We start from the raw sequence: 12,224 nt of genomic DNA on the forward strand, positions 1-12,224 counted from the left end.
AGCCTAGTCGGCCATCATTGGAAAGAGGCCCATTAGTCGTGCAAACTTTATATGCTTCAGTACAGGGAAAAGCCAGGGCCAAGAAGTGGGATTGGGTGGGTAGGGGAGTGGGTGGCAGGAGGTATGGGGGACTTTTGGGATAGCATTTGAAATGTAAATGAAGAAAATACCTGATTGAAAAATAATTTGGAAATGAAAAAAAAGAGAAAAAATGTGGAACAAATGGCTAACTGAGGTGCCTATTTAACTTATCAAAGTAGACTTGGCCAACAGGGTCTCCCAGTATCCCCCAGTCCCTACCTGTTATAGGGTATTTCTGACATACCTGCCCCCTACCCTATACTTCTTTAACCTGGGTGGTCTTTCCTTCAGCTGCCCTTCCCTATAAAATCCAGTCATTTTGGTTACCAGCTTGCTTTTTGATCTACCCTTTACCCTGATGGCTCTCCCCTGTCCCCTGTCCCCTGTCCCCTGTCCCCTGTCCTCTGTCCCCTCTACTCACATGGCCTGGCTCATGCCCCTGCTCAGTCTGGACTTTCCCACGTGTCCCTACCTCTAGCTATGCTCTCTCTCTTTTATCCACAACAAACCCTGTCCTCCATTATACCTAGGAGGAGCCAAGTCCTTCCTTTTTTGTTTCCTTTTTATCATTTAGTTCTTTTCCATCACGTGGATCCCAGGAATTGAACTCTAGCGGTCAAGGCTTGGCAAAAGGTGCCTTTACCCGTGGGCCATCTTTATTAAGATATTTATAAGATGAAGTTTAAATAGAAGAATCCTTTCCCCCTAAACATGATCAGACACATGTAGTATGCTCAATTCAATTGAACTTAGAATTAATTTTTTCATAGCAGGTCCTTCTGAGTACAAGTTGTAAATGTTGCATGAAGCTTAACCTGTACAGAAATATGTCTCACTTACACCAAAGAAGTTCTTATTGAAGTACAAATTGAGTGTAGCAACATGTATTTTTGTGTAATCTGCCCATCTTATATTAAATTGAATATATCAAAATACAAAGATGTGAGCAAGAAGATTCTCGTACTGCTGGTAGAAGATATTCAATCTAGCAGAAAAAATAAAACCCTAAATATTTTCAGACAGTATTGAATAATTGCATGAACATGAGGGGTGAATTCCGGTGTTCAGAGTTGCTCAAATTTACATCCAACCTAATGTACATCAGCAAGAATACTGGTTAAATATAAGAACGTTTACCATAGGATCTTGGGGGAGAATGCTTGGGTCCAGGTCCTGATGACACAGGATGCTGGCCATGAGATTCTGAAAAGGGTGACTTCATTATCTATGCTTCCAACACCACATTTGTAATGTAGGATATAAAGTCTATAAGCCATTAAGCAGATCGTGTGCATGCAGCTTGTATGAGATAGCTTGACAGGGAGGAATGTTCAAAAGGAGACTGCTATTATTATTATTGCCATAATCCTTATTGCAGAGTACTATGGTATCATTAAAAAATGTCTCTATAGATTTATATTTATTAAGACGTAAAGACACTCTCATTACAGAAGAGAAGGACCACGGTCAGAACTCTGTATACATAGCAATTTCTGAGCAGATACAGGGAGCAAAGCTACTCCTCTCTCCTTTGAAAGGCTATAGAAGTAAAAGCACACAGAAAGCATCCAAACTCAGACGTAACTAACACTGTATTACAAGAGAACAGACATAGACTATAGGAGGAAAGGTCCAACAAGACAGAGCTGTTTCTCCTGAAACCTGAAGATTGTGTGGAGTTGTCCCGTCAGGGTTGAGTGAACACCTTGGGTAAACAACACCTAGGAATTTCTCAAGGAGGGGATATTTGGGCCAGTTAAGGGGGATCTAAATCAAGGGCAACATGTTTAGGTTCTAGATCACAAGTGGGGAGGTCATGATATCTGAGGGCAAGTTAGCTTTGAAAGCTATGGAAAGTTAAATGGAGTAGGGTTGAGTTGATGGGTTCTTATCCCAAGGTATCCGATAAAAACCCTGCTTCTGGCATCTTTGTTTACTTGCTCAACAAGATTCAGAATTGAATCTGGGAAAATGAACCTGGAAAAATCCCATTGCCTAGATTAAAGCAATGTTTACCCGGGAAGGAACAACAACAAAAAGTTCCCTTTAGTCTCCCCTTCTGCTGTTGAAGAGTTCTCATGTCTGCCTAAGACTCTGGGCCATCCAAATTCCACTGTATCCAGGGAGCCTGTGTCAATCTAATCTTTCCCCATTCCCTCAAGGCTGTAGACAGCAGTTGCTGCATTCCCCTTGGGAAGGTATTTCTCCAGACTGTGGCCAGAGGAGTGTCCTTTGCTCTCTCCCAGGAGACAAAGTTAGGGAGGGAGAAGGAAAGTCACACATGATAAATCTGCTCCAGCATTCCTATCTCACAGAGTCTTTGGATTCTTTCCCTTTCTCCATATCAAGGAATTTATGACGTCTCAACTCTGGTTAATGTTGGCACCACAGGGTCCAGGTTTCTGTCAAGCAACTGAACAAACAGTGGTTCCTGCTCCCAGCTGCTCTTAGGTAGCCACATGGTCTGTAAATGGCCATGCCTTCAACCTAGTCCTAGTCCATAAGTCTGTCCCTCTGGCCTTAGTCCAGAGCCTGTAACATCCACTCCTGCACATTTCCCCTAGAGTTATGAAGGTGCCAATTAAGAGAATATGACAAACCATTTGTTAGAGTTGCCCTTTGTTCCCAAGGGCAACTCTAGGTGTTCCATTTCCCACCACCCCTCAAAGTACAACAGACCTTCTTCATTCTGCTTGACCATTCTCTCATCCAGCAGAAAAACAAACAAAGAAACAAACAAACCATAAGCTGTTTGTCAAAACAGAAGATTTGTATAATTTAAGAGGGAACAACTAAGAGTTTAGGTAATAAAAAATATATATATGTACATAGTATGTATCACAATATTACTGGTTTTGCTTGGGTATATTTTGATTTTTAATTAATTATGGTTAATTGTAATTTTAAAACCAAAATTGTACCAGTCAAAGAGGTACACATCTGTGATTTCATCACTTGACAGGCCAAGCAAGAGGATGGCCAGTTCAAGGCCATCCTGGGCTACATATACAGCTTCCCAGGTAGCTGGGACTCTATAGTGAGAGCATGCCTCCAAAGGCTGCAACCAACCAAACAAACAAAACCAGAAGGACCATGTGAGATAGTGACGCTTTCACAAACAGAAGTATTCTACAGAGGCAGAAGGCCATGTGTTAGAGATTTAGTAACACCCCACTGTTGAGAAGTAGATTGGGGTGTTAGCAGTTTATGCTTCATCTTTATCATGTTTTTATTTATTTCACAGATATTAGAAGTATTTGAGGCCCCTGCTAATTATAAATTTTAAGAATTATGAATTTTAAGAAGTTAGTGAGTGTTTTTAATGGGTCTTTTTCAGACTAACTAGCACTGGTCATTTCCAATTTCATTGGTTTTATTGGCTTTAGTGCAACTCTTTCTGTTACAGTGGCTGAACTGTTCTATTTCTGCCCACCTTTGGCTGATGAATCTTTAATGGAGTTGGTGTTGGTTTGTTTTTCCTGAGTGAAAAGGAAAAAAACATTGCTCTTACTCATGTTTGGAGAAAGCATCAAAGAACAAGAGAGGCTCAGCAAGTAGCTCAGTGGTAGAACACATTCAGAGCATGTGTGAGGAGCTGGGCTCTAGCCTCACACGCGCACACACACACGGAACATGTATGAGGAGCTGGGCTCTAGCCTCACACACATACACACATGGATGGGATTTGATTATCATTAAAGTCTTGGATTTCAACTATCAGTGCATGAAATTCTGATGAATCTCTGAAGCTGTGTGCTTGTTTCTCAAACACAAGGTAAAGGCAGATAAACCTACTACATCTGCCCAGTCCAAACAAAGCAGCAAGATGCAGTACAAGTGTGATTCAACCCTGATCTCACAGTTCTGTGGCTTTGTTTGGCTTCTGTCTGGTCCATCCTGCTGAGAGTCAGCCCCTCCCTTCTTCATCCCCTTCTTTGGCTCTGCTCATAGCAACAAATCTAATGCAATAATTTTAGGCTTCTCAACACATTATATCCTCAAAAGAAGGAAGACAGATCTCTTTCTGTCATTAGCATGGATAGACAAGGAAGTGTCTTTCCTGGGAGTCTCCACAGCCCTCCCAGCCTTAACGATCCTTAACCTTAGATCCCACAGCCAGCTGGACAAATCCTGGGACCCAAAACAGTCAAACCAAACAATGGAAAACAACAGGGCCCTCGTGGAGATAATGGAAAGGACTTCCTCTCCAGAAAGAAGACTTGAACTACAACAGTGTAGCTCACTAAACACAGAGAAAAGTCACGTGAGATTGTGAACAGGACAGTGCTCTGTGCCTATAAGCTGATGAAAAACAGATAGGTGAAATGACATTGGGGGAACAATTTTACTTCTAGCCATACCGCTTTGGACAATTTACAGAACTCAGTCATGTGTAGACCAAGGATAACATGTAGTAAGGGTACATACTCACACATATTTACTTATTTTCCTTCAGCATTTTTTATTCAGTTTAATAGAAAGGATAACCAACAAGACAATATACTAACTGCCAATGAATTTTATAGCATTTATTAAATATAATCACTTTTCTGTGTGCTGAATTCATGCTAGAACTGAAGTCAGTTTTGATAAAACCAGTTTGAACTGGTAAATCTGAAGGTCTTGTTTGCAACCTTAAGAAAAGTGCCCCTAGGCACATCAGTAGGTTTTGAGTAACCATAGCCCATTTTAGATGGAAGGAATGCTTTGTGAGCCCAATCTTAGTAACATATAGAAAATCAAATTCATCTGTGCATAAGTCCTCATGCGCCGAATGCTTAATCTCCATATCTCTGATGCAAAAAGATTAATCTTAGAAGGAATAACTGACAGCCATTGCCGCAGGCTGCAGAGAAGATGAAAATGTCCTCTGCAAATGTGATCCATATTACAATACTGATGTACGTTCTGGCCTTGTTCAAATGAAGAGAACTCAGTCCACTGTTCTGTTGTGATATCCCTCTCTTACTGTGTCAGACTCAGAACTATTCAAAGACAAGAGGAGATGTGTTCCTTGTTACAACAGTCTTCTCCATGAGCAAACCTTCCTAGGAAGGTATGGCTATGTGGGATCTTGACAGTCAGTCTATGGGAGAAATTCTTACATAGCTATTTACTTAACCTCACCAAGCTGCAATATTTACTAAGAATGTTGGGATAATAGTACCTACTTTGGTACAAGGACTAAATGGCATAGCATTTGGTTTGGTTTGGTTTTTTTGTTTTTGTGGGTTTTTTTTTTGTTTGTTTGTTTTTTGTTTTTTGTTTTTTAAGTTGGAAAATAACTTTATTTGTTCTAGGGCATTAGCCAGAGTCCCCTTAGAACTTCTGAAACTGCTTCTTGGGGCCAGCAGCCTTGGTGACCTTGAGCTCATTGACTCTAACCATCTTGCTCAAGGGCCTGCATTTTCCAACAGTGACAATGTCTCCAGTCTGTACATCCCTAAAACAGGGGGACAGGTGCACAGACATGTTCTTGTGACTCTTCTCAAAGTGATTGTACTTTCTGATGTAATAGAGATAGTTCCAGTGGATGATAATGGTCCTCTGCATCTTCATCTTCATCACAACACCAATCAGGAACTGACCTCAGATGGAGACATTACCAGTGAAGAGGCATTTCTTGTCTATGTAGATACTCTTGATGGCTTCCTTGGGCATCGTGAAGCCTAGATGAATGTTTTTGTAGTACTGAGGGAGTTTATGTTTGCCAATTTTTCCCAGCAGAACATGCTTCTTGTTTTTGAAAGATTGTACGCTACATTTGGTAAGCATGCTCTGTCTGAATGTCCACCATCTTACCGGCAGCCTAGGAAAAGGAGAGGTAGGCCCAATTCCAACTTCCTTATTCGCTACCGGCATAGCATTTGATAAATCCATCAAAAAAAAGCCTGGTACACTTAATATGTGTTAGTCATTGCTGTATTTGGATTGAGAAAGGTAATTGTTGTACTGTATTAGAAATGTACCAGGCTAGGCTGGTAAATGTGCTAACTTTAGACTTTGTTCAATCATAGCTTCCAAGTTCCAGGATATGAACGACCTATAACAAGAATAAAAGAATCAGAGTGGAAAAACAGAAGCCCTCTTCTTACCTGACCCCCAATCCAATCCTGAACTCATAAGCCTTGCTTGCATGCTTGTACCCAACCTCTCTATCTTCAATTTTATCTATGCCTCCCCTGTCCCAGCGAAAAGACTATTTGTGATTAGAAGAGACAAGATCTGCCATTGGGAACTGGACACATGAAATGGTCCATACAAGCTACAAAGGTAAACCAGAGACATTTGGACAAGAACTTCAGCACCTAAAACCAAATGTGTGGCCTATTATAGAGAACAGGGCACCTAGCTGAGTGTTCTCATGTTATCATAAGAGGCTCATGACAACTCAGACAAAGGGGCCAAAGAAAGGGGCCTCAAAGTGTGGGGTCCTGGTGAAGAGCCTCTTTAGCCTGGATCTAAGTAGTTCTGATTTCATCTCTTGGAAAATTATTGTTTTAAAAATAAGAGTTTTATAATCATACAGTGAGCATACCATAAAATTCACCCATGTGAAAAATACAATCCAGTATTCATACTGGATTGGATTTTATTATATAGATTTCTGCAACACATACAACCCCTAGAGAGGACAAAGGAGAGGAGACCAGTACCCTGCATGTTCCTTCTCCCATTCCCTCTACCACTACTGGGGTAGTAAGTGACATTCCAACCTTTAAAATTTTAAATTTCTGGTATCACATGGCTCCTAAGTACAGCACAGTTTCTTAATTAAGGTTCAATGAGGAAGTGATGATTTTAGCTGGACTTAATTTCAGCTACACAGGAGGCTAACACATAAGGATCTCAAGTTCAAAAACAGTCTCAGCAACATGGTAAGAACAGAGAGAGGGGGGATGGGGGTGGGGGACAGAGAGGAAAGATAGATAGATAGATAGATAGATAGATAGATAGATAGATAGATAGTAGATAGATAGTAGATAGATAGTAGATAGATAGTAGACAGAGAGAGAGAGAGAGAGAGAGAGAGAGAGAGAGAGAGAGAGAGAGAGAGAGGATTTAATTTCCAAATTAAAAGGGAAGACTCTTCCAAATTAGTATCTTCCTAATAAATCCTTAAGGGAAGGTTTGTCTAGTATTTCACTTTGATACACTGTTGTCAGAAATGATTCTAACTATTTACAGAGGGAAACTAAAGAACTCTACAGACCTCATTGACTTAATTCTCCTCAACACCCAAAAGCCCCTCCCAACTCAGGAGCCAATGTACTTAGGGAGTCCAGCACAGTTAGAATGATAGAGACACAAGTCCTTTGACTTCTAGATTGATGAGATAGATATACTACTGTCAGAGCTGAGGGACCCAGCTACCTGAGTGCCAGAATGAGCTGAGTCTGTACAGTCACTTACAGCTCTGGGCCCCTCAACTCTAACGGTAGTGCATCTCAACAGTCTAAGCCAAAGACCTTGTGTCTCTATCATTCTAAGTGTGCTGAGTCTGTTCCTTAGTTTCCCACTGCAAAGAGTTAGAATATGGGTAACACCCCCCCAAAAAAATTCACCCTATAAAACAACTGAATTGGTTCAGTTTGAACTCAACGACTAGGAATTTGGCTACCAAAGTTTCCTACACATGTTTACAGTTCTATTTGTGAATTTTTCCAAACTGTTATAATATGCTAAAAACACACACACACACACAAAAATCATGATTTTTAGTAGGTGAGATAATGTAAATATTTTCATGGTGGTGGAGGTTGCATCCCCTGGGCTAGAGCTCAGTCAGCCTGGCTCAGAGCAGGGAGCAACCAAGGGTCACCATAGAGCGTGCAGATAAAGCAGTCTGATGTACCTCACTGATTCTCAGAATCAATCTCTTTCTCTCGTCCATATTCACAGCTATTACTGTGGCTAATACTTGGGATGAATGCCTCTCTTCATGGAGCCTCATTTTATCACTTTGTAAGTTTTGATGGTATTAGCAAATTTGTAATAGCTTCTCCCTTTTCTGCTTCACAGTAGATCAAACATTAGCATTAAATGGGAAGTTTATGATTTCCCCTTAAAATTGAATCCTAATTATGTTTAAAACTATTATACTTTCTCTCTGGGCACTTTTTCAGTAATAATTGCCAAAATGCTGCAAAGTTTCTGTCCTTCAAGACAGAACCATCTAAATCTGGCCTCTTCCCGCCTCACAGTGAATTCCAAATATGTGACTGACTTTTCCTGGCCCTGGGAGAGGCAAGCAAAACTTTAGCCATGAATTACAGTTAAAAGTTAATTTGAGACTTCCAATTTGATGTAATCAATATATTTGTAGACTTAACTACCTTTAAGCCAGAAAATCCAGATTATGTCCATTCTGGGTTAGTGAACGCTGTACTTCTGCGGGAAATGATTTGGTACGTGAGGACCAGGCTTCAGAGGGCACGCATGTTTCTGCCCATCAGTTGTATGCATGGAAACTTAGCTCGTCTGTTTTAAAGGCCTTTCTTCACGTTTACTTAGTGTGTTTGTATGTGTATATATTATGCATGTTTATCATTTGCCATGACACAAGTGTGGAGGCCACTGGACAACTTGAGAGGATCAGTCTGTCCTTCCAAGGGGTCCCAGAGATTGATGTCATGTGGCCAGGCTTGGCCAAGCCTCCTTATCCCCTGTGCCATCTTGGTGGCACAGGTTAGACATCTGTGGTGGTTTGAAAGAAAATGGTTCCCAGGGGCCTATCGGGAGTAAGTGGCATTGTTGGAGGAACTGTGTCACTGGGCATGGACTTGAGGTTTCAGAAGCTCAAGCCAGGTCATTGTCACTCTCTTCCTGCTGCCTTCAGATCCAGATGTACAATTCTCAGCTACCTGTCCAGCACCATGTCTGCCTGACTGCCTCCATGTTTCTCACTGTGATGATAATGGACTAAATCTCTGTTCTGTAAGCTGGCTGCAGTCGACAGAGTGAGTTCCAGGACAGCCAGGGCTATACAGAGAAACCCTGCCTTGAAAAACAAAACAAAACAAGTTTTCCTTTATAAGAGTTGCCCTGGTCTCGGTGTCTTTACACAGAAGTGAAGCCCTAACATCTTTGTAAGTCTCTTTCGTAGCACAAGGTCCTTTCTCTAAGATTATACTTATAGCCACCACGTGTAACAGGTGGGAGAATTTTCTAGTTATGAAGGATGAGAATACTAGGTCCAGCTGTGTGGTCGTTTTAGTTTTTCTTAAGGCTCCAAATTCGCTTATATTTAGGAAGAAAAAAGTCTGGACATATTGAAACTCAGGGACTAAAACTGCAGCTCTACAAGAAGCAATAGGAGTACCTGAGTAACAGGCTTTGCTGACCCTCGCAGAGAGGACATCTCCTTCCCAGACTGACGAGGAACATCTGAGGAAAATGTAGGTTCTTTCTTGTTTTACACAGCCACTGTGCACTTCCTGGGCAAAATTAAGCATAAGAAGAAGAAGAGAACAAGGCAGCCATTATTTCCTCTGCTCTCCATTCAAGCCCACCCCCACCCTACCCAGAGCAAATTGCCCAGGCCACTCTACAGGCTGCCCCCTGCACCTGCTAATGATAGGTTTCTGAGCTGCTTCCCATTCGTGTGAACTCAGAGAGTCCTTCGTGCCCACTGTACTCTGGGCATACTGACCACTCTCTTTAGCTGTACTCATAACTTACTTATTTGTAAATGAATTTTGTGTTTTTTCTCCTCCTAAAACAGTCCCTCTCCAAATTTTCTGAGCAGTGTTGCGGCCCAGTGAAAATGATTATAAATGTGCCTTTAAAAAGTGAGTTTTCAGACTGTGGTCCCGGAAATTCTACACCACACCCTATGACTGACATAAAGCACCTCCATTTTCTCTTTGTCTCCTCCCCTTGGTCTTGTGCTTGTCCAGTCCTCCGCAGCCACTGAAGTCTAACTCCAAGGCAGGCCAACTGTCACCTTGGCATGAGAAGCTTAGCTGTCCCTGTTCTGTCCTCTTTGCCCTGTAACCAATTTTGATTCTCCAGAATGGAGCCAAAGTTGCACACCGGATATGCTGCTGCCTGGTGATCTTTTCATTAACAGAATACGTGCCATTTGGAGTTATGAATTAGAGTTGGCACAAAGAATGCACAACCCCTCTCCAGCCTGGAGGCTGGTGGGCAAAGACAGAGCTTGCTTTTGTCACTGTGGTGTGGCCCTTCCTCTTCTCCATCCCCACTGTGGATTCCAGGGTCCCCCTTTTTATGTGAAAAGGGTAGTTGAGATTGGGTTGTTTCCAAGAGAAGTGAAAGGGAACAGAGAAGGTGGTGGGTGGAGCTGAGGGTCCCTTTAATCTAGGGGCCCTGGGGCTATACAGGGAAGAAACTCACAGCCAGAAGACACTCATCTGGGAGGCATGAGTGAAGGAAGCCAGGTATAACAACAGGCAGCTCATCGCCCAGGCCTAACACTTCTGCCTTATAAAGTCATAGGAATTCACCAACGCCCCACTCCCTTCTCTGCAAAGGATGAGTTATTGACTTATTGACTATGATGGAAACACAAATAACGGAGGTTATTTCCATGCAAGGGCAATGTGAGGCAGAGCCCTATTTTACACTGTGGGTCTTATCAACAAAGGCTTCCCTAAGTGCCTCCAAAGTGTCTCTCCATTAGGCCAAAGGAGCTGCTTTGATTCTCCATTTGAAGAGAGAGAAATTTAATAAATCAGCAAGTTCGGAGAGCATCTAAATCCAATAATCACGGAGTAGAGATAAATCACTGCAGCCACTGATGCACACGGTGCACTTGATTCCTTCGAAACCAACAAAATCAGATGGCAAGCCTTCCATCTGACATCTGGACATACAGCTCAAGCGCTCACCACCAGGCCCAGAGCTGGACCTCCTTCCTGGCTTTTGAGAAATGAAGGGCAAGAAAGGAGGCTGCCCTGTAACACAGACCTGGCAGAAGCTCACAGTCTTGTCTGCATGGAGCAGATTCTACTCCTGACACTACAGAGAGACAAGGTGACCAGGCAGGAATGTCTTAGCCCCAGCTGCATCACTGGGACCTTCCAGAGCCTTATCCAAGGTTGAGTCACCCATGGGCCACATGAGGGTGTGAACCATAGTTCGTGATGGAAGCTCACAAATCTCAAGTTGAGCCAAGGTCAGCAAGGAATCTCCACTTAAGCCCCAGCTTCTCTCACGGAGTACGGGCTATTTCCATCCATCTCTAATCCACTAGAAGTGAGTTTCACGTGAAATGCAAGTTTAGTGCAGCCCCCATATTTATAAACATGCCATCATGCAAATGGCTGGATAGGTATATGAATTATTGATTGTTAAATATTTAAGCTGAATTCCTCATCCATCAGTTCTTGTGAAAATCCAGGGGACAGATTTATGATGCTAGAGTTTTTCTGGTTAGTTGGCAGTTGGCATCTCTATTAGTTATGGCTCGCATGGAGGGTTCTGCAGTGCTCGTTGAAGATACTCTGAATCTGTGTCTTGTCAATCCTTTGGAAGAGGGTACGAGCTAGAAGAACCCCTGAAATAAACAGGGAATGTGGTTTGCAATCAACGAATGACTGGCGCTGCTTTCTCTATTCCCAATGGGTCCCAGTGTGCCCTGACTTGATTCCAATAGAAAGAAAGAAGGTGAATTTGGATTTCTACTTCTCTTTTATCATCTTCCTGGCTCTATGACATGCACTGTTTCTTCTTCTAAATCTCAGTGTGTTTATCTTATAAGGTGTATGTGCCAGGCTAACAACTACCTGGATATAAATAGAAATGTACACATATTCACCCACATGGCAATGCTACCCAGATCAAGCTTAGAGGTGGAGATAATAATAATATAGACAGAAGTAATAATAAGCCACAGGCTTATAGAAGAAAAGTCTATCCCCAAGTGGAGAGGTATTCTAACTGCTTCTATTTGCTGTCTGAGACCGGGTCTCCTGCAGCCCAAGCTAACCTCAAACTCCTTAACCTTCCCACCTCCACCTCCCAAGTGCTGGTGTCACAAGTGTGTGCCATCACTGCTGGTTGTTCCTTCCCTGTCTAGAATAGATGCTGAAGATCTCAACAGATGTCTGTCCTTTTCAGTGTTGTGGGTTCCATGGTATCCTCATCTAGAAAGACAAGTGCTACCTGGGGGTCTGCAG

At 42.3% G+C, this 12,224-nt stretch overlaps 1 pseudogene; it reads right to left on the bottom strand.

Moving 5' to 3' along the window:
• Positions 1-4,529: 4,529 nt before the first annotated feature.
• Positions 4,530-12,224, bottom strand: part of Gm12691 — a 99,192-nt pseudogene continuing 91,497 nt past the window's right edge.

Source organism: Mus musculus, chromosome 4 (genome assembly GCF_000001635.26).
Source record: "Mus musculus strain C57BL/6J chromosome 4, GRCm38.p6 C57BL/6J".
In the NCBI taxonomy this organism is placed as follows: Eukaryota; Metazoa; Chordata; class Mammalia; order Rodentia; family Muridae; genus Mus; species Mus musculus.